The sequence below is a fragment of the Bombina bombina genome, chromosome 6 (genome assembly GCF_027579735.1).
Source record: "Bombina bombina isolate aBomBom1 chromosome 6, aBomBom1.pri, whole genome shotgun sequence".
NCBI lineage: Eukaryota > Metazoa > Chordata > Amphibia > Anura > Bombinatoridae > Bombina > Bombina bombina.
In genome coordinates, this window is record NC_069504.1 from 326,447,247 (window position 1) to 326,469,238 (window position 21,992).

Genomic DNA, 21,992 nt, shown 5'->3' on the forward strand with positions numbered 1-21,992 from the left:
AAAAAAAAGAGGTGCTGAGAGTGAAAAAAAAAAAAAAAAAAAAAAAAAAAGTGCTGGGAGTGAGTGTGGGGATAAAAAAAGAAAAGGGGTGATTAATATGTTCTTATGTGAGTTTGGACCAGAATTGGCAGGGAATGTAAATAGAGACTACTGTGCTAAAGAAAAGAAAGATTCTCATTAAACCATGAGCTATTAATTAACACAGCCAGTTCACTAGCTCCAAAGAAAGAGGCAGAGATCTCATGTAGAAGCCTTTTCTAATTGCTTATACGATTTTGGAATACTAAATTTCAACTTTGTATGCTTAATATAGATCTGTTCTTTAAGAGATATTACAGCCTCTGCAGCAAGATCTTAATTTTTTGAGTAACTATTGTATCAGTATTCTTACAGGTGCTATGGTTTATAATGTGACAGATTTCTGGCCCTTTAGGCTCTCAATTAGTTAAAATACAGACTATTTGTAAATTATATATCACCCCTATAAATCTCACTTCTATAGTTTTTCCTTTAAATATCTAGTAAAGAAATTTAGTGACTACAATAACAGGGATAAGCCATTCAATTATACAATTATTATAAGTTGTAACAAATTCTGGTATTTTTTCTAAAGAGTAATACAAATTCCCTTTTTAGTGAGGTTAACAGGCTCACTGGAAAGAATGGGTTCTCTGTTTGCCAATAAGTAGAAAATATATCATGTTATAAAGATAGAAAAAAAAGGCTGCACAGATACTTAATTTTTAGATATTAAAGTAATACCCAGTTCCTGATTTAAAAAAACAATCTGAGTTCCTATAGGCCAAAAAGCCTTGCTGCAGTTCTTACTGAGATTAATAAATACAAAGGTAGTTCTTAAGCCAGTTACATATGAATCTAGCTTTTAAGCATACTTTAGTCCGTTATCAAGGCAAAGATATAAAAGAGTTCTTATAGTTTTTGTAGATAATTTTACTTCCTTGCTATGCCTTTTATTCATTAAAGGGGAGGTTATTCTCAAAGTAGCTTGATTTTAACTTCTTAAGCAGGTTTTTTTTTTTTTTTTTTCCTTTTTTTTTTTTTTAAGCAGCAAAACTTGTAGGATAGAAAAGTCAATTTCAGTTAAATGCCTTCAATATTTCAACTTTAGCATAAGCCAGAGAGCAGAGTTTTGCCAAGTATGGATCAGGTAAAAAGACACAGATTATTCCCCCTTACCCCAATATGTTCCTTGTGCTTCAAGTTGAAGTTGGGTATGGAGCAAAAAAGAAAGTTTGTTCTGAATCCCAACCTTTCAAACTCTTTGCAATCTTTAGACGCTTACCGGGCTTAGCGGGGTGTCCTTCCAGCTGGTCTCAGCAGGTCCCGGTATGCTGAGTGCCTCCGTCTCCGAATCCCTCCGCGCAGTTCCGGGGGAGGAGAGGAGGAAATAAAACCAGGTTCACTATCCTCAGCGCTGAGCTCAATGATCCATCCTCTCACCACACGCAGCACCGGTGGGTGGGAGCGGGCTTGATTGCCCCCGAGGCAGGTCAGGTGCCGGTAAGTTGCTGTGAGGGTCCGCGCTTCAGTTTAGCAAGGGGGAATAATTCAAGGCAGGCTGCTTCTTGGTGCTGTTATGCTGCGGATTGCTAAGTCTGGTTAGCCCGGCATTTCCTCCATCAAGAAAAAAAGTCAGCGCTTCACTTGTGCTGCTAGCCAGGGTATTATTCTTTCATTATGGTAAGTTTACCCAGTAAAATGCTCAAATGGGTTATTAGTCTCTCCAGAGAAAGGTCTTTTATCTTAAGCGTATGATATCAGTTTACGCTGTGGAGGGTAGCTGGTGTGTTGGCTTTAACCAGCTGCAGAATTTCCTTCTAACATGAAGGATCCAAGCGCTACAAACCGCCAAGGTGTAACTGCAGGGGAGTGATGTCTGTACAGGTGCTCAGGTGCACTAATGCACAGGTGCAGCCTATGCACAGTCTCCTCCTCTTCCTCCCAACATCCGGAGCATGCAATTTTAAGCAACTTTCTAATTTACTTGATTATCAATTGTTAAATTATTAATATCAAATAAAGCTAGCAAAAGAATGAAGAAAATTTGATAATAGAAGTAAATTAGAAAGTTGATTAACATTGCATGCTCTATCTGAATCATAAAAGAAAATATTTGGGTTCAGTGTCCCTTTAACTTGGGTGGTGTTAGTCCTCAATAATGCTAATATTTTACCACTCCACTTGTAATCTAGGCCCATAATGGGTAATATATTCTTACATGCCAGAAATCTAGACATTTTATAGGAATTAATAGTATTTTTTCAGGGGATAAATTGAAGTTCACATTACAAGGACTATCCTAAATGAGCTGTTGGGACTGTATCGGAGGAAATCTGAACCATTTATAGAAATGTATTGGAATATACTTCCATTAGCAAAAATGCTTCTAGTAAAAGTCATTACTGCTTTCTGCAGCAAATGCACATATTCTTTGAGGGCCAGCACACCAGTATTAAAACACCACCTACTTCGTGGGTCCACCCCCTTTTTTAGAATATATTGACAGACTGACGGACTGCGAGGCCGGCAAGGCCTGAAAGGCAGTTTCTCATCGGTCTATCGATGATTTGAATATTGGGGCCTTGGAAACATTACTACTCCAGAGAGTTTTTTTTTTTTTTTATAGCAACAAGCAATGTATCAGTTTATCAAAAAGCTCCTTGGCAATCAAGTGATTCTAGAAGTGCCAGAACATCTCACAATCAAGGATTCTACTCTCCTCTTTTCTTATAAGGAAAAAAGTATTTTCTTGTAAGGAAAAAAGGACGACTCATGGGGATTAGTTCTGGAAGCTGAATATGTTCCTGGTGGTTCAAGGCTTTAAAATGGAATCTTTAATTTCAGTCATCAACCTCATACCATTAGGGGCATATTTCCATATTCCCGTTGCAGAGTCACACAGAATCTACTAGGTTTGCAGTTGGAGACTGTCATTTCTAGATATGTGCAGCAACGAAAATGAATTTTAGCTGATTGCCAGTGGGAGGTTCTTCCTTTTGACATATATAGGCCTAGATTACAAGTGGAATGTACAAATATTAGTGCTATTGAGTGCTAACACTACTCAAGTTAAATCAATAGCGCTCCTATTCTTGAGCTTGTTGAAAATAAAAAAAATTGCACGTGAGCAAAATACTCAGGCGTGCTAACATCTGTAGGTCTGAAAGCATGACCGGTAAGGTTAAAATTCAACTTTCATGATTCAGAGCATGTAATGTTAAACAATTTTTCAGTTTAGTTTTATTAAACAATTTTGTTTTGTTCTCTTGGAAATTTTTTGAAAGGTAAACCTAGGTAGGCTCATGGGAGCTCAGGGGTGTTCTTGTGTCTATGATAGAAGTGTTTGCAACATTGTATAGCATTGCTACAAACATTATTGCACACGCTGCTGCCATAGAGTAATAAACATGCACACTTCTGAGCTCCTCTTCAACAAGAAAACATAACTCATTTGGTAGCAGACGTTATTAAAGATATTCAAATTTGCTGGCTACATCTAAAGCAGAAAAGCTACATTTTATCTTAAATGCCCCCCCCCCCATAAAATATTACCGTAAATATAGTTGAAACATATTGCAATGTAGTTTCATTATGTATCTTGCATGCTATTGCTGTAAATACCTGTATACTGAAGTTGTTTTGTGTTTATCATTGTAACTGACATGCTCAAATGTAACCCTGAATCACCACACAAAATAAGGCCAGGAACATGAATTATACCAGACTTTATTTAAGGAGTGTATTCCTGGTTGCTCTGAAATATTAAATGGATATGAAACCAACTTTTTTTCCTTTCATGATTCAAATAGAGCATGCAGTTTTAAACAACTTTCTGATTTACTTCTATTATAATTTTTTATCTTTGTTCTCTTGGTATCTTTTGTTATAAAGCAGGGATGTATGCTTAGGAGCCAGTCCATTTCTGGAGCACTATCTGGCAGCAGTTTTGCAAGAATGGTATCCATTTGCAAGCACACTAGATGACAGAACTATTTCCAGATGCCTACCTAGGTATCTCATCAACACAGAATATCATAGGAACGAAGCAAATCTGATAACAGAAATAAATTGAAGATTTTTTAATTTTTAACACTTTTTTTTAAATCCATGTTGTTTTCCAGTGTAGTACAAATTTACTTAATGATCCCTTTAAATATAAAATAAATGACACCCTCGTATAAATATTCATGGTTACGCCTCTGCTTAAATGTTAGCAAGCATATTTTTTGTGGGCACTTATGTTATCTGTCGTACAGCAACTAATAAATAGATTAACACTGACATTTTGTGAACTAAATGTAATGCCTTCTTCACACATTATTTACAAATATAGTGTGTCTGTGGGAACAGTTAGATTGAGCTTAATTGTCAAGTGGAGTTAAAATATATTTCTCTGTCCATATGTTTTAGCATTGCCATATGCGTTTCTTAAATTATTTTTCATGTCCTTGGTTAAAATATAGCATTAATCACACAACTGTTTTCAAATTATTCCTTTCTTAGAAACAAGTTTTGCCCTTTTGCTACTCAAACACATGGCAATTTACAACAAACAAAAAACTATCACTGTGACCTAAATAAGTATTAGAAAAAAGTTTAAAGGTAAATTCTATAGCAAAAATCAGAGGGTGTTTTTTTGCCCTCATTTAATTGCCCACAGTTTCCATTAAACAACTAACCACCTGTGATATGTTGTTGTTAATGATCTAAAATGTCTAATAGCCTTTCCTTGGTGTAAAGTGTTAAAATGTCCTTTACAACTAGCATTTCAAAAAATTGAACACATATAAAAAATGTAAAACCCACACATATTCAATAAAACATATGCATACATAAGAACTGTATACATGAAGTGATATGAACATATGATTGTATACAAATCACTCAGTTATATTGTCACAGAGGCTCTGATGATCAATACATTGTCATACCCAGGAGAAATTGCCTTTTTGGCCTGAAATGCTGGTAAGACTGATGAAGGGGTGAACCCCCCGAAATGGTGAAAAGGTGTATCTAAGAGGCCAGTGCTTTCAATATTACAAACTCACAGTGATGTTTCCCTATTAAAATAAAGGTTATTCCCATGGAACACCCATGAAACTCCCACAAAACACTATTACATCATGTCTGAGATCTACCTTGCAAATACAGACAAAAAAAAATACATTACTATTAAACCTTTAGGAGCGGTGGGATGTGGGTATGTTACATCTGCATATACAATGTTTTATTTAAATGTATTTTATTGTATAATGCTGAGATATTTCTTGTCGTGTTTTTAAAAACAGTGTATTTTGCTTTTGCCGTGTTTTTTTCTTTTCTTTTTTGGGAACAAGATTTCATGTTCATAATATTAATATTTCATAGCCAAGCCTTTCTAGTTTTATTTATTGATGCTCCTAGAAAACCCACCTATTCAGAGAGGCTTACCATCTGTCCTTCATCTCTCATCCTAACCAAACTAATACATGAACTGCCTGACTCCCTGCTGCAACTACAACCAATGTGACACGCTACTCCAAACTTATGTCTCTGCACCCTAAACCTGTAGACTGTGAGCTCTCCAGAGCAGGGCCCTCTTCCTCCTGTACTAGATTTGTTTAGTGTTATGTTTTGTATTTTATCACAAATCGTTGTCATTGTATACCCCTATCATTGTACCCAGCGCTACGGAATTTCGCTGTGCTATACAAATAAATGGTAATAATAATAATAATAATAATTGGCGATATAAGTTCTCACTGTTCTGAACGTGTTATACTTATAATTTTGCAACCGCCCTGTAACAATCAAGTTCTATTTAATAACAAGCTTGATACAGTGTGGTCGCAATATTATAAGTATAACAGTGAGAACTTATATTTTGTCCGCACTGTATCAAATGTGTTATTAATATTGAACACATTTGATACAGTGTGGTCGCAATGTTATTAGTATAACATATTTAGAACAGTGAGAACATATATCAGCACTAAATAAATAAAACTAGAAAGTCACGGCTACTGTCTTCTATGAAATATTTATATGATGAACATTAAAATCTTCCTCCTAAATAAAAGAAAAAAACACGCTAAAAGCAATATACACAATTTTTTTAAAACATGACAATAATTACAATACACACTCTAGCATTATACATATAAATAAAACATTGTATATATATTACAATATATCCACAATCCCCCAGCTCCTATAGGTGTATTATTGATGTCCTAGTTTTACTATTGTATTGTAACAAAAGGGGTTGATTTTCTGTTGACACATTTACATTGTATCGCCAAACAACTCTGTCTAAAGGGATCATTTACATTACACCTTCAGTGTGCTCCATAGAAAATGTTTCCAGCTGGGTCGCAATATGAAGTAGCCGGGTGGCAATTTAAAGAACCTGGGTGGGCCCAGTGCAATTTTTATAATATTATATCATTTTCAGCTATCCAAAGCACAAATTAATTAAATAAAAATTGAACATTTTTAATATTGGACTAAATTTTAGCCAATATTTAGCTAAAATGAGCTAAGTGGTCAATAAAATCAGCCGGGTGGTGCACCCGCTTAAAAGGTCCTGTGAAAAACACTGACCTTCAATGTAGGTGGTGGTGCTACTTTGAAAATATCGCCAGCAACTGAGCTGTAAAGTAAAACGTCTCTTGGCGAGACTGCCTTCAACACAAATGTCAGCATTTTTTAATATTTCATCGGCAATCTCGTTCCAGTGACGGATCCCTTTTGAAAAAGGACTATAATGTTAAATTTCCTATATTAAGAATGTGACCAATTGCATGAAAACAACCAAGAAACAAAGGATATATTTTACAGATATTGTCCAAAATTGAATCCAGTGTGGATCTTCCATTTTTAATCATTAACACCTAGATTATGAGTTTTGTGCACTATAGGGAAATAAACGAACGCAACAAAAGTGGTGTTATTTAATCCCCTATAGCGCTGCCATTACAAGTTTTTAAAAAACCCAGCTTGTGCAGGCGATATGGGGTTCTTAAGCTCCATACCGCACCAAAAACAAGCACTGTTTTGACGTGCTCGTGCACGTTTTCTCCATAGACATCAATGGGGAGAGCGGGTCAGAAAAAAATCTAACACCTACGATCGTGGAAAGAAAAGCTCCGTAACGCAGCCCCACTGATGTCTATGGGGAAAAAGAAAATACGGTTTAAACCCAACACCCTAACATAAACCCCGCGTCTAAACACCCCTAATCTGCTGCCCCCAACATCTCCGACGCCTGCCTACAGTTATTAACCCCTAATCTGGTGCTCCTGATATCGCCGCCACCTAAATAAAGGTATTAACCCCTAATCTTCTGCTTCTGATATTGCCGCCACTATACTAACATTATTAACCCCTATTCCGCCGCTCCCCGACATCGCCGCAACTAAATAAAGCTATTAACCCCTTAACCTCTGGCCTCCCACATCACTACCACTAAATAAACCTATTAGCCCCTAAACTCGCCAGCCCCTCACATCGCAACAACCTAAATTAAACTATATTAACCCCTAAACCTAACCCTAACATAACCCTAACTTAAACCCTAACACCCCCTAACTTTAACATAATTAAAATAGAGCTAAATTAAACTTAAAATTATTAACAAATAAACCTATTAACCCCTTAACTGCCAGCCCCCACATCACAACAACCTAAATTAAACTATTAACCCCTACACCTACCCCTAAACCTAACCCTACCCCTAACCATAACACCCCCAAACTTTAACATAATTAAAATAGATATAAATTAAAGTTACAATTTTTAACTAAATAATACCTATTTAAAACTAAAAACATACTTACCTGTGAAATAAAACCTAAGCTAGCTACAATATAACTAATAGTTATATTGTAGCTAGCTTAGGTTTTATTTTTATATCACAGGTAAGTTTGTATTTAGTTTAACTTGGTAGACTAGTTAGTAAATGGTTATTAACTATTTACTAACTACCTATTTAAAAAAAATACAAACTTAACTGTCAAATAAAACCTAAGCTACCTTACACTAAAACCTAAAATTACAAAAAATAAAAACAAACTACCATTACAAAATAAAAAAAACGAAATTATCCAAAATAATAATTATTCATATTCTAATACCCTTTTAAAAAAAAAAAAAAAAAAGAAAACCCCCAAAATAAAAAAGCCTAATCTAAAATAAACTACCAAGGGCCCTTAAAAGGGCCTTTTGGGGGTCCTTAAAAGGGCATTTTATAGGGCATTGCCCTAAGTTAAACAGCTCTTTTGCTACAAAAATACAAAAACACCCCCTAACAGTATACAAGCCCCCACCCCCCCAAACTTCCAAGGGCCCTTAAAAAGGCATTTGGATGGGCATTGACCTTAAAAGGGCATTTAGCATTTTTACTGCCCAAACCCTAATCTAAAAATAAAACCCAACCTAAAAAACCTTAAAAAACCTAACACTAAACCCAAGACAATCCACTTAGTTTTTGTAGTACCACTTGAACGATCTTCATCCCGCGGAAAAGTCCTCATCCAGGCGGCCTCTTTAATCTTCATCCCGGCGGAGAAGTCCTTATCCAAGCGGCGAGAAGTCTTCATCCAGACAGCCTCTTCATTCTTCATCCAATCTTATAACTTGATCCCGGGGGCGCAGAGCAGGTCCATCCTGAAGACATCCGGCGTGGAGCATCCTTGCATTCCTATTGGCTGAAAGATTTGAATCAGCCAATATAATGAGAGCTGCTAAAATCCTATTGGCTGTTCAAATCAGCCAATAGGATTTAGGCAGCTCTAATTATATTGGCTGATGAATCAGCCAATAGACTGAGAGCTGCTTAAATCCTATTGTTAGTTTAAACTTAGTTTTAATCTAAAGTTAGGGGGTGTTAGATTTAGGAGTTGCTAGTTTAATTTAGTTTATTGCGATGTGGGGGTTTTCGGTTTAGGGTTTAATAGTTTAGTTTAGTATATTTCATTGTGGGGGGCATGCGGTTTAGGGGTTAATAGGTTTATTATAGTGGCGGAGGTGTAGGGCTTAATAACTTTAGTATAGTGGGGGCAATATGGGCGGACGGCAAATTAGGGGTTAATAATATTTAAATAGTGTTTGTGATGCGGGAGGACAGCAGTTTAGGGGTTAATAAGTTTATTATAGTGGCAGCGATGTTGGGGAGCGACGGAATAGGGGTTAATATTATTTTAGAGTGGCGGCAATATCGTGAGCGGCAGATTAGGGGTTAATAAATGTATTATAGTATTTGTGATGCGGGAGGGCCTCAGTTTAGGGGTTAATAGGTAGTTTATAGGTGTTAGTGTACTTCTTAACACATTAGTTGTGAGTTTTATGTTACAGCTTTGTAGAGTAAAACTCATAACTACTGACTTAAGATGGCTTTCCGGATCTTGTAGTTTTAGAGTGTAACGCTCGCTTTTAGCCTCACCGCAAAACTCGTAATACCAGCGCTATAGAAATCCCATGAAAAAACGTAATTTTTACGAGTGTGGGACTGACGTTGTGTTACAGGCTAAAAGGCTTGCGGTACACCTATACCGACAAGACTTGTAATGGCTGCAGTGCTGATTTTAATGCTGAAAATACCATATTTTCAGCGTTAAGAGCCGTAACGCACAACTCATAATCTAGCTGAAAGTATTTAATACTTTAAAAAAAAGAAGAAATGGTTAAAGTGAAGCTTCATTTATAACAGTTTTGTTGAGTATCATAGCCAACTGAGGGCCAGATTACAATTGGAGCGGTATTTAATGCTCCTGCTCGAAGTAAGCTTTTTGCGTGTGTCTGTTAGTGCTCGTATTACAAATTGAAAGTTAACTGTTTTAGTTTGTGCACTAAAATGATGCACGTAAAAAGCTAAACTTAGAATATCACCCGTGCGTTAAACTATTCCCCTATAGAAGTCAATGGAGCGAAAAAAGTGGAAAAAGCACGCTACTCACCAGCAAACCCAGTCACATTTTCTCAAGTGTGCTAACCCGATATGAAAATATGAATGTTCTTCACATTGCAGAATATGTTCTATTTATTCATAAATATATATATATATATATATATATATATATATAAACATAATTTATGTAAGAACTTACCTGATAAATTCATTTCTTTCATATTGGCAAGAGCCATGAGCTAGTGACATATGGGATATACAATCCTACCAGGAGGGGCAAAGTTTCCCAAACCTCAAAATGCCTATAAATACACCCCTCACCACACCCACAATTCAGTTTAACGAATAGCCAAGCAGTGGGGTGATAAAGAAAGGAGTAGAAAGCATCAACAAAGGAAATTTGGAAATAATTGTGCTTTATACAAAAAATCATAACCACCATAAAAAGGGTGGGCCTCATGGACTCTTGCCAATATGAAAGAAATTAATTTATAAGGTAAGTTCTTACATAAATTATGTTTTCTTTCATGTAATTGGCAAGAGTCCATGAGCTAGTGACATATGGGATATCAATACCCAAGATGTGGAGTCTTCCACTCAAGAGTCACTAGAGAGGGAGGGAATAAAATAAAAACAGCCATATTCCGCTGAAAAAAAAATTCACAACCCAAAAAATAGGTTATTTTCACTTTGAAAGAAAAAAACTTAAATCAAAAGCAGAAGAATCAAACTGAAACAGCTGCCTGAAGAACTTTTCTACCAAAAACTGCTTCCGAAGAAGCAAATACATCAAAATGGTAGAATTTAGTAAATGTATGCAAAGAGGACCAAGTTGCTGCTTTGCAAATCTGATCAACTGAAGCTTCATTCTTAAAAGCACACGAAGTGGAGACTGATCTAGTAGAATGAGCTGTAATTCTCTGAGACGGGGTTTGACCCGACTCCAAATAAGCTTGATGAATCAAAAGTTTCAACCAAGAAGCCAAGGAAATAGCAGAAGCTTTCTGACCTTTCCTAGGACCAGAAAATAAAACAAACTGGAAGTCTTCCTGAAATTTTTAGTAGCTTCCACATAATATTTCAAGGCTCTTACCACATCCAAAGAATGTAAGGATCTCTCCAAAGAATTCTTAGGATTAGGACACAAGGAAGGAACAACAATTTCTCTATTAATGTTGTTAGAGTTCGCAACCTTAGGTAAAAATTGAAAAGAAGTCCGCAAAACTGCCTTATCCTGATGGAAAATCAGAAAAGGAGACTCACAAGAAAGAGCAGATAGCTCAGAAACTCTTCTAGCAGAAGAAATAGCCAAAAGGAACAACACTTTCCAGGAAAGTAGTTTAATGTCCAAAGAATGCATAGGCTCAAATGAAGGAGCCTGTAAAGCCTTCAGAACCAAATTAAGACTCCAAGGAGGAGAAATTGATTTAATGACAGGCTTAATACGAACTAAAGCCTGTACAAAACAGTGAATATCAAGAAGAATAGCAATCTTTCTGTGAAATAAAACAGAAAGAGCGGAGATTTGTCCGTTCAAGGAACTTGCAGACAAACCCTTATCCAAACCATCCTGAAGAAACTGTAAAATTCTAGGAATTCTAAAAGAATGTCAGAAGAATTTATGAGAAGAACACCATGAAATGTAAGTCTTCCAAACTCTATAATAAATCTTTCTAGAAGCAGATTTACGAGCTTGTAACATAGTATTAATCGCTGAGTCAGAGAAACCTCTATGACTTAGAACTAAGCGTTCAATTTCCATACCATCAAATTTAATGATTTGAGATCCTAATGGAAAAACGGACCTTGAGATAGTAGGTCCGGCCGTAACGGAAGTGGCCAAGGCGGGCAACTGGACATCCGAACCAGATCCGCATACCAAAACCTGTGTGGCCATGCTGGAGCCACCAGCAACACAAAAGACTGATCCATGATGATTTTGGAGATCACTCTTGGAAGGAGAACTAGAGGCGGAAAGATGTAAGCAGGTTGATAACACCAAGGAAGTGTCAGCGCATCCACTGCTTCCGCCTGAACATCCCTGGACCTGGACAGGTATCTGGGAAGTTTTTTGTTTAGATGAGAGGCCATGAGATCTATCTCTGGAAGACCCCACATCTGAACAATCTGAGAAAACACATCTGGATGGAGAGACCACTCCCCTGGATGTAAAGTCTGGCGAGTGAGATAGTCCGCCTCCCAATTGTCTACACCTGGGATATGCACCGCAGATATTAGACAGGAGCTGGGTTCCGCCCAGGCAAGTATCTGAGATACTTCTTTCATAGCTTGAAGACTGTGAGTCCCACCCTGATGATTGACATAAGCCACAGTTGTGATATTGTCTGTCTGAAAACAAATGAACGGTTCTCTCTTTAGTAGAGGCCAGAACTGAAGAGCCCTGAGAATTGCACGGAGTTCTAAAATATTTATTGGTAATCTCGCCTCTTGAGATTTCCAAACCCCTTGTGCTGACAGAGATCCCCAAACAGCTCCCCAACCTGAAAGACTCGCATCTGTTGTGAACACATTCCAGGTTGGGAGAACAAAAGAAGCCCCTTGAACCAAACGATGGTGATCTTTTCACCATGTCAGAGAGTGTCGTATATTGGGATTCAAGGATATTAATTGTGATATATTTGTATAATCCCTGCACCATTGATTCAGCATACAAAGCTGTAGAGGTCTCATGTGAAAACGAGCAAAGGGGATTGCGTCCGATGCTGCAGTCATGAGACCTAAAACTTCCATGCACATAGCCACTGAAGGGAATGACTGAGACTGAAGGTGCCGGTAGGCTGCAACCAATTTTAAACGTCTCTTGTCTGTTAGAGACAGAGTCATGGACACTGAATCTATCTGGAAGCCTAAAAAGGTGACCCTTGTCTGAGGAATCAAGAAACTTTTTGGTAAATTAATCCTCCAACCATGTTTCCGAAGAAACAACACTAGTTGATTTGTGTGAGATTCTGCAGTATGTAAAGACTGAGCTAGTACCAAGATATCGTCCAAATAAGGAAACACCGCAATACCCTGTTCTCTGATTACAGATAGTAGGGCACCCAGAACTTTTGAAAAGATTCTTGGAGCTGTTGCTAGGCCAAATGGAAGAGCAACAAATTGGTAGTGCTTGTCTAGAAAAGAGAATCTCAGAAACTGAAAGTGTTCTGCATGAATCGGAATATGAAGGTATGAATCCTGGAAGTCTATTGTAGACATATAATGTCCTTGCTGAACAAAAGGCAGAGTAGTCCTTATAGTCACCATCTTGAAAGTTGGTACTCACATAACGATTCAAAATTTTCAGATCCAGAACTGGTCTGAACAAATTTTCTTTCTTTGGTACAATGAATAGGTTTGAATAAAACCCCAAACCTTGTTCCTGAAGAGGAACTGGCATGATTACCCCTGAAGACTCCAGGTCTGAAACACACTTCAGAAAAGCCTGAGCTTTTACTGGATTTACAGGGATGTGTGAGAGAAAACATCTTCTCACAGGAGGTCTTACTTTGAATCCTATTCGATACCCTTGAGAGACAATGCTCTGAATCCAATGATTTTGGACAGATTTTACCCAACAATCCTTGAAAAACCTTAATCTGCCCCCTACCAGCTGAGCTGGAATGAGGGCCGCACCTTCATGCGGACTTAGGGGCAGACTTTGGTTTCCTAAATGGCTTGGATTTATTCCAATTTGAGGAAGGCTTCCAACTGGAAGCAGATTCCTTGGGAGGAAGATTGAGTTTTTGCTCCTTATTCTGACGAAAGGAACGAAAACAGGTGAGAAGCCTTAGATTTACCCTTAGGTTTTTTATCCTGAGGCAAAAAAAACTCCTTTTCCTCCAGTGATAGTTGAAATAATAGAATCCAATTGAGAACCAAATAAATTATTACCTTGGAAAGAAAGAGAAAGTAATCTAGATTTAGATGTCATATCAGCATTCCAAGATTTAAGCCATAAAGCTCTTCTAGCTAATACAGCTAAAGACATGGATCTAACATCAATTTTGATTATATCAAAAATTGCATCACAAATAAAATGATTAGCATGTTGCAGTAAGCGAACAATGCTAGATATGTCAAAATCCAATTCATGTTGCGCTAAATTTTCCAACCAGAAAGTTGATGCAGCCGCAACATCACCCAAAGAAATAGCAGGTCTGAGAAGATGACCTGAATATAAATAGACCTTCCTTAGATAAGATTCAAGTTTCCTATCTAAAGGATCCCTAAAGGAAGTGATATCTTCCATAGGAATAGTGGTACGTTTAACAAGAGTAGAAATAGCCCCATCAACTTTGGGGACCTTTTCCCAAAACTCTATAGATTTTGCTGGTAAAGTATACAATCTCTTAAACATTGAAGAAGGCATAAAGGAAGTACCTGGCTTATTCCATTCCCTAGAAATCATATCAGAAATAGCCTCAGGAATGGGAAAAACACCTGGGGAAACCACAGGAGGTTTAAAAACAGTATTTAAACGTTTATTAGACTGAACGACAATAGGACTGGTTACCTCAATATCCAAAGTAATTAACACTTCTTTTAATAAAGAACGCATATACTCTATTTTAAATAAATAAGTAGATTTGTCAGTGTCAATATCTGAGGAAGGATCTTCTGTTTCAGATAGATCCTCATCAGAAGAGGATGAATTATTATTCTGTTGGTCATTTGAAATTTCATCAGCTAAATGAGAAGTTTTAAAAGACCTTTTACGTTTATTAAAAGGTGGAAATGCAGACAAAGCCTTCATAATAGAATCAGAAACAAATTCTTTAAAATTTACAGGTATATCATGCACATTAGAAGTTGAAGGAACTGCAACTGGCAATGTACTATTACTGATAGAAACACTATCTGCATGTAAAAGTTTATCATGACAACTATTACAAATGACATTCGGTGGAATAATTTCTACAATTTTAATTTAATGCACTTAGCTTTTGTAGAACCCATGTCAGGCAGCAATGTTCCAGCAGAAACTTCAGAGGCAGGATCAGATTGGGACATCTTGCTCAATGTAAGAGAAAAAACAACATATAAAGCAAAATTATCTTTTTCCTTAAATGACAGTTTCAGGAATGGGAAAAATGCAAAAGCATAGGCCTCTTGATAGAAAAGAAAAGCTGGAGGCAAACAACAATGGGGTATTGAAATAATGAAGAAAAAATTGGCGCCAAGTATGACGCACAACGTAACGTAAACTTTTTGGCGCCAAAAATGACCGGAAATGACACACTTGCGTCACTAATGACGCCGCCATGTGAAAGGTCTCCACGTTACGTATGACGCCGGAAATGACGAAGTTGCGTCAAAAAACATAATTTTCTGCGCCAAAAAAGTTTGCGCCAAAAATGATGCAATAAAGTCTAAAGTAGTCAAATTTAAAAAGACTAAACCCCAGGTAAGAAATACATTTCTTAAAGTGTTTATATTCCCAAATCTGAAACTGACAGTCTGCAGAAGGAAATACATGAACCTGACTCATGGCAAATATAAGTACAATACATATATTTAGAACTTTATATAATTTGCATAAAGTGCCAAACCATAGCTGAGAGTGTCTTAAGTAAATGAAAACATACTTACCAAAAGACACCCATCCACATATAGCAGATAGCCAAACCAGTACTAAAACAATTCTTAGTAGAGGTAATGGTAAATTTGAGAGTATATCGTCGATCTGAAAAGGGAGGTAGGAGATGAATCTCTACGACCAATAACAGAGAACCCATGAAAAAGACCCCCGTTAGAGAAATCATCGTATTCAATAGGTGATACTCCCTTCACGTCCCTCTGACATTCGCTGTACTCTGAGAGGAATCGGGCTTCAACAATGCTGAGAAGCGCATATCAACGTAGAAATCTTAGCACAAACTTACTTCACCACCTCCATAGGAGGCAAAGTTTGTAAAACTGAATTGTGGGTGTTGTGAGGGGTGTATTTATAGGCATTTTGAGGTTTGGGAAACTTTGCCCCTCCTGGTAGGATTGTATATCCCATATGTCACTAGCTCATGGACTCTTGCCAATTACATGAAAGAAATTATATATATATATATATATATATATATATATATATATATGTGTGTGTGTGTGTGTGTGTGTATGTTATGCACTCACTCCTTCAGCGGTAACTAATCCAGTGCCTGGGAGTCTCCTTAAGTCATGCATAAAGTTCTCCAAATGAAAGGGCACTCACAGGACTTGAAAATAGAAATAAACGTTTCGGCTACAAAAGACAATCTAAAAACAAAATGTATATAACAGAATTAATATTTAATTCACACAATAAATATATATATATATATATATTTATTTATTTTAAAACATTTAACATAAAATACATAGATAAACATAGTGACTACCTAGTGGAATCTAAAAGAAAAGCCTTGTTTTTTTTTACAGTACCTTGTAGGAAACATTCAACATATTGAGCGACACTCTGGTATAATGAGCCGATTGCCGAAACAATAGGATGGCCAGGTGGTTTTAGAGAAACTTTATGTATTTTTGGTATTGTATAAATAAAAGGGTACCTTGGATGATCATTAATCAAACATTTTAGAATAGTCTCATCAATATGTCCCATGGATAAAGCCTTAAAAATATTTTTTTCTAATGCAGATTTATAAGCTTGTGTAGGGTTATTAGACAAAACAGCATATGTTTGACTATCACTAAATTGGGATAATAGCTCTTCTCTATAATACTCTTTATCCATTACTACCACTGCTCTGCCCTTATCTGCTGAATGTATGATGATTGTATCATCACTTTTTAAAGTTTTAAGGGCCTGCCATTCTAGCTGACCAAGATTGATATATTTGACATCATGTTTGTCACTATCAAATTTGATTTACACACTGTCATGAAAGCTTTAATAGAATGGTGAGTGTTGGGAGGTTCAAATTTGGATTTGTTTTTAAATTTCTATTGGATAGGAGTACTTGTAGAATGTTAGAAAAAATCTTTTCATTTAAGCTGTCTCTGAAAACGATGTAGATCAACCTGGTCAGAAAATGTGTCATATTTAGGAGTGGGAACATAATTTAATCCCCTATTTAGTAAAGTAATCTAATGAGGGGATACATCTTTACTGCTCAGGTTGATCACCGCATTATCAGTTAAACAATTTTGTGTCTTTCTCCTATAGCCCCCCCTTCTGATGTGTTGTTTTTCTTTCTTCATTTTTTTTAAAAGTAGGGGGTTTATTCTATGATCTTGTAAGCACTCTATGTGAATCTCTATTATCTCTATTAGTGTCAATGCCCTCTGGACCACAAGAGTCACCCCCAGTAGTGTCAACTGTAGTAAGCTGTTGTTGGGTACATTTATCTCTAATTCTGCATCTATAGTTTTGTCTTTTACCATTCAACGAAGCATATACTCTTTTTTTCACGATAATCAATTTCCACCACTTGTAATTTTTTGTTTTTAAAATTTACTAGATCTTGTTTATATTTATCAAGTTGTACCTTAAGCTTATTAATCCAATCCTCACTCTTATCATTATGTGAACAAGGAAATTTCTCATTTTCCAACATCACAATATCATACTTAGTATTTTTCTTAAGCCTAGTGACTTCTTCTATGACAATATATAATAATAATTTTTTTCTTATAATAATCCGCCAGGTAATTGGAATGTAAATTATAATCAACCTCTTTGTGCTTCATGTTAAGTAGCTTGTGGTATAGATTTAAAAGATTCACCAATATCCTAACTTTCAAAGGCCAACAAAATTATCTCTGCATCTTCATCTGTATAGGCGAATTGACCATCACTTTCAATACAATCTTTATACGTTCAGCAGATAAGGGCGAAACAGTGGTAGTAATGGATAAAGAGTATTATAGAGAAGAGCTATTATCCCAATTAAGTGATAGTAAAACTTATTCTGTTTTGTCCAATAACCCTGCACAAGCTTATAAATCTGCATTAGACAAATTTCTTTTGATGGCTCTCTCCATGGGACATATTGATGAGACTATTCTAAATTTTTTGACTAATGATCATCCAAGGTACCCTTTTATTTATACGATACCAAAAATACATAAAGATTCTCTAAAACCACCTGGCCATCCTATTGGTTTCGGCAATCGGCTAATTATACCAGAGTGTCGCTCAATATGTTAATTTTCCCAACAAGGTACGGTAAAAAAAACAAAACAAGGCTTTTCTTTTAGATTCCATTGAATTAATTAAAATCTTGAACAGCCAAAATTTCCCAAATTATGTAATTTTGGCCACTTTGGATGTAGCTAGTCTGTATACCATCATTCCACATAATTTAGGCCTTAAAGCTGTACTTGAGAATCTATCTGCTGATAATGAATATTTTGGTCCACCAATAGAATTAATTATTGAGTTGTTACATGTGTGTTTAACGCATAATTATTTAGATTTGAAGATACATATAATCTTCAATTAATAGGTACGGCCATGGGGTTTCCTATGGCTCCTGCTTATGCCAATCTTTTTATGGCATGGTTTGAGTATCTTTATGTATTTGATAAGTCTAACCCTAACATTTAACTTTATCGGAGGTATATTGATGATTTATTCATAGTTTGGTCTGGAAGTGAATCTGAACTCTTATCTTGGTATGCAGAATTTAAATAGCAGGGAACCAAATGTTAAATTTAAACTTGATTACAGTGTCACCTATATTAACTTTTTGGACTTATGTGTTCATAAGGTCAAGAGCCAGGATTCTTGTAAACTTAGTACCAAACTTTTTTCTAAGCCCACGGACAGGCATACTTTGCTTACTTATCAAAGTTTTTATCCTCCCCAGTTGAACAATACTACTGCACAGTTTAAATTGAGGAAGAATACATTTTTAGCCAGAGGCTATAGAGGTGCAGATATTGACAGGATTTGGTCAGGCATTATGGATCTTGATTAAAATAAGATCATTAAAGGGACATAAAACCCAATTTTTTCTTTCATGATTCAGATAGAACATACAATTTTAAACAACTTTCCAATTTACTTCTGTTTTCCAATTGTTTTTGTTTTCCTGTTATCTTTTGTTGAAAAGCAGTAAAGTAAGCTTATGAGTGTGCACGTGTCTGCAGCTCTATATGGCAGCAGTTTTGCAAAAGTGTTATACATTAGAAGGAGAACTAGATGGCAGCACTATTTCCTGTCATGTAGTGCTTCAGGCATGTGCACGCTACCTACCTAGGTATTCCTTTAACAAAGAATAACATGAGAGGAAAGCAAATTTGATAATAAAAGTAAATTGGAAAATTTTAAAAATTGTATTCTCTATCTGAATAATAAAAGAAAAAATTGGGATTTAATGTCCCTTTAATAAGGTACAAAGTCCAAAAAAAAGTGTTAATGCATTGATTTTTGTAACAACTTACACTCCATATAGTAACATTATCAAAAAAGCCCTTACAAAAAACTGGCCTTTAATTTCAGAGGATCCCACTTTGCTTTTTAAAGACTTTCAACCCCCACGTATGGTTTACCGATGGGGTAGGGGTATTGGAACGATGTTGGTTAAACATGACATTGGTACTTTCCAAAATACTTGGTTACCAAGAGCCAAACCTGGATGTTATAGGTATGGGAATTGTGATACCTGCAATGCGTTACAAATAGGTAATTCTTTCACCCATATACTCATCAAAAGTTTGTGATCAGACATAGACTTACATCCACGTCAGTCTGTAATTTACATGATTATTTGCCCATGTGGCAAAGTTTACATTGGAAAGACCTGTACTTCCTTTAAGGAAAGGTTAGCTAATCACAAGAGCACTATACGTAAAGCAGTGATGTGCAGTCACTAGAGGCAGGTGAGGCAGTGCTTCACCTCTCTTATGGGCAAAAATATATATATATTTTTATTAGCTTTTAAAAAAAAAATGTAATTTTTTTTCCCCAGCATTTTTTTTTTCACAGCTATATGTTGTGCAATGGAGAGGCACAATCAGGTCTGCCCACCAGTACACAACATGCTGCGCCACCTACTGGATGAAAGTGGTTAAGATCATTGCATGGCCCATTAACTGCTTATTTGAGGCAGTCCTATTTGGGCTGAACCAATCCAGTGAGAGGCATTAGTAAGTGGAACTTAGGGTTGGGGCTGGATGTTAAATCATATATAAAAAAAACCGGAAAAAACAACTTTCATATATTTTGTTGCTGTCCTATGAACCTGCTAGCTTTGCTAAAGTGAAAAAGCGACTTCTGTTCTTCCCCTCTAAGTGCAGTGGAATGTGCCACTGTCACTTCCTCAATCCTTATACAGAGCAGGAAGAGAGGCAGAGAGAGCAGTGTTTCAGCCACATCTTATTAAAGTAAGATTTTTCTGAAAGGGATTCTGTTAGTGAAAATGATAATTTAATGAATGTGGTTTAGTGTTTTTTTACTCTTTTACAGCAAAGGATCGTTTTTGTATTTTGTTTACTCAAAATTTACACCCACTAACTTAGCAGCTTGCCTCTGTGCTTCACACTAATGTATAGTCTCATTTTATGAACTCTATGTAGCTCTGCTGTTTTATTACTTAAAAATGCAGTGGTCCCTCTCCCCCCCTTGTATGTGTGTGTGTCTCTCTCTCTATCTAACCATCTCTCTCCTTATGTGTTGTTCTCCCCCATGGTCTCTTTCTCTCTCTGTCTCTCTTCCTCCCCCTCTGACTCTCTCATCCCTTACGTGTCTCTCTAACCCTCTGTCTGTGATTGTGTATCTGTCTCTCTCTCTCTCTCTCTCTCTAACCCTCTGTGTATGATTGTGTCTCTCTCTCTTTCTCTCTCTCTAACCCTCTGTGTGCGATTGTGTGTGTGTGTGTCTCTCTCTCTCTCTCTCTCTCCCTCTCTAACCCTCTGTGTATGATTGTGTCTCTCTCTTTCTCTCTCTCTAACCCTCTGTGTGTGATTGTGTCTCTCTCTTTCTCTCTCTCTCTCTCTCTCTCTCTCTCACTCTCTCTGTCTCTCTAACCCTCTGTGTATGATTGTGTCTCTCTTTCTCTCTCTCTAACCCTCTGTGTGTGATTGTGTCTCTCTTTCTCTCTCTCTCTAACCCTCTGTGTGTGATTGTGTCTCTCTCTCTAACCCTCTGTGTGTGATTGTCTCTTTCTCTCTCTCTAACCCTCTGTGTGTGATGTGTCTCTCTCTCTCTTTCTCTCTCTAACCCTCTGTGTGTGATTGTGTCTCTCTTTCTTTCTCTCTCTCTCTCTAACCCTCAGTGTGTGATTCTGTCTCTCTCTCTTTCTCTCTCTAACCCTCTGTGTGTGATTGTGTCTCTCTTTCTCTCTCTCTCTCTCTCTCTCTCTCTCTCTCTCTCTAACCCTCTGTGTGTGATTGTGTCTCTTTCTCTCTCTCTCTCTCTCTCTCTCTCTCTCTCTCTCTCTCTCTCTCTCTCTCTATCCCTCTCTAACCCTCTGTGTGTGATTGTGTCTCTTTCTCTCTCTCTCTCTCTCTCTCTCTCTCTCTCTCTAACTCTCTGTGTGTGATTGTGTCTCTCTCTCTCTTTCTCTCTCTCTCTCTCTCTCTAACCCTCTGTGTGTGATTGTGTCTCTCTTTCTTTCTCTCTCTCTCTAACCCTCTGTGTGTGATTGTGTGTCTCTCTCTCTCTCTCTCTAACCCTCTGTGTGTGATTGTGTCTCTTTTTCTCTCTCTAACCCTCTGTGTGTGATTGTGTCTCTCTCTTTCTCTCTCTCTCTCTCTCTCTCTCTCTCTCTCTCTCTCTAACCCTCTGTGTGTGATTGTCTGTCTCTCTCTCTCTCTCTCTCTCTCTCTCTCTCTCTCTCTCTCTCTCTAACCCTCTGTGTGTGATTGTGTCTCTTTTTCTCTCTCTAACCCTCTGTGCGTGATTGTGTCTCTCTCTCTCTCTCTCTCTCTCTCTCTCTCTCTCTCTCTCTCTCTCTAACCCTCTGTGTGTGATTGTGTCTCTTTCTCTCTCTAACCCTCTGTGTGTGATTGTGTCTCTCTCTTTCTTTCTCTCTCTCTCTCTCTCTCTCTCTCTCTCTCTAACCCTCTGTGTGTGATTATGTCTCTCTCTCTCTCTTTCTCTCTCTCTCTCTCTCTCTCTCTCTAACCCTCTGTGTGTGATTGTCTC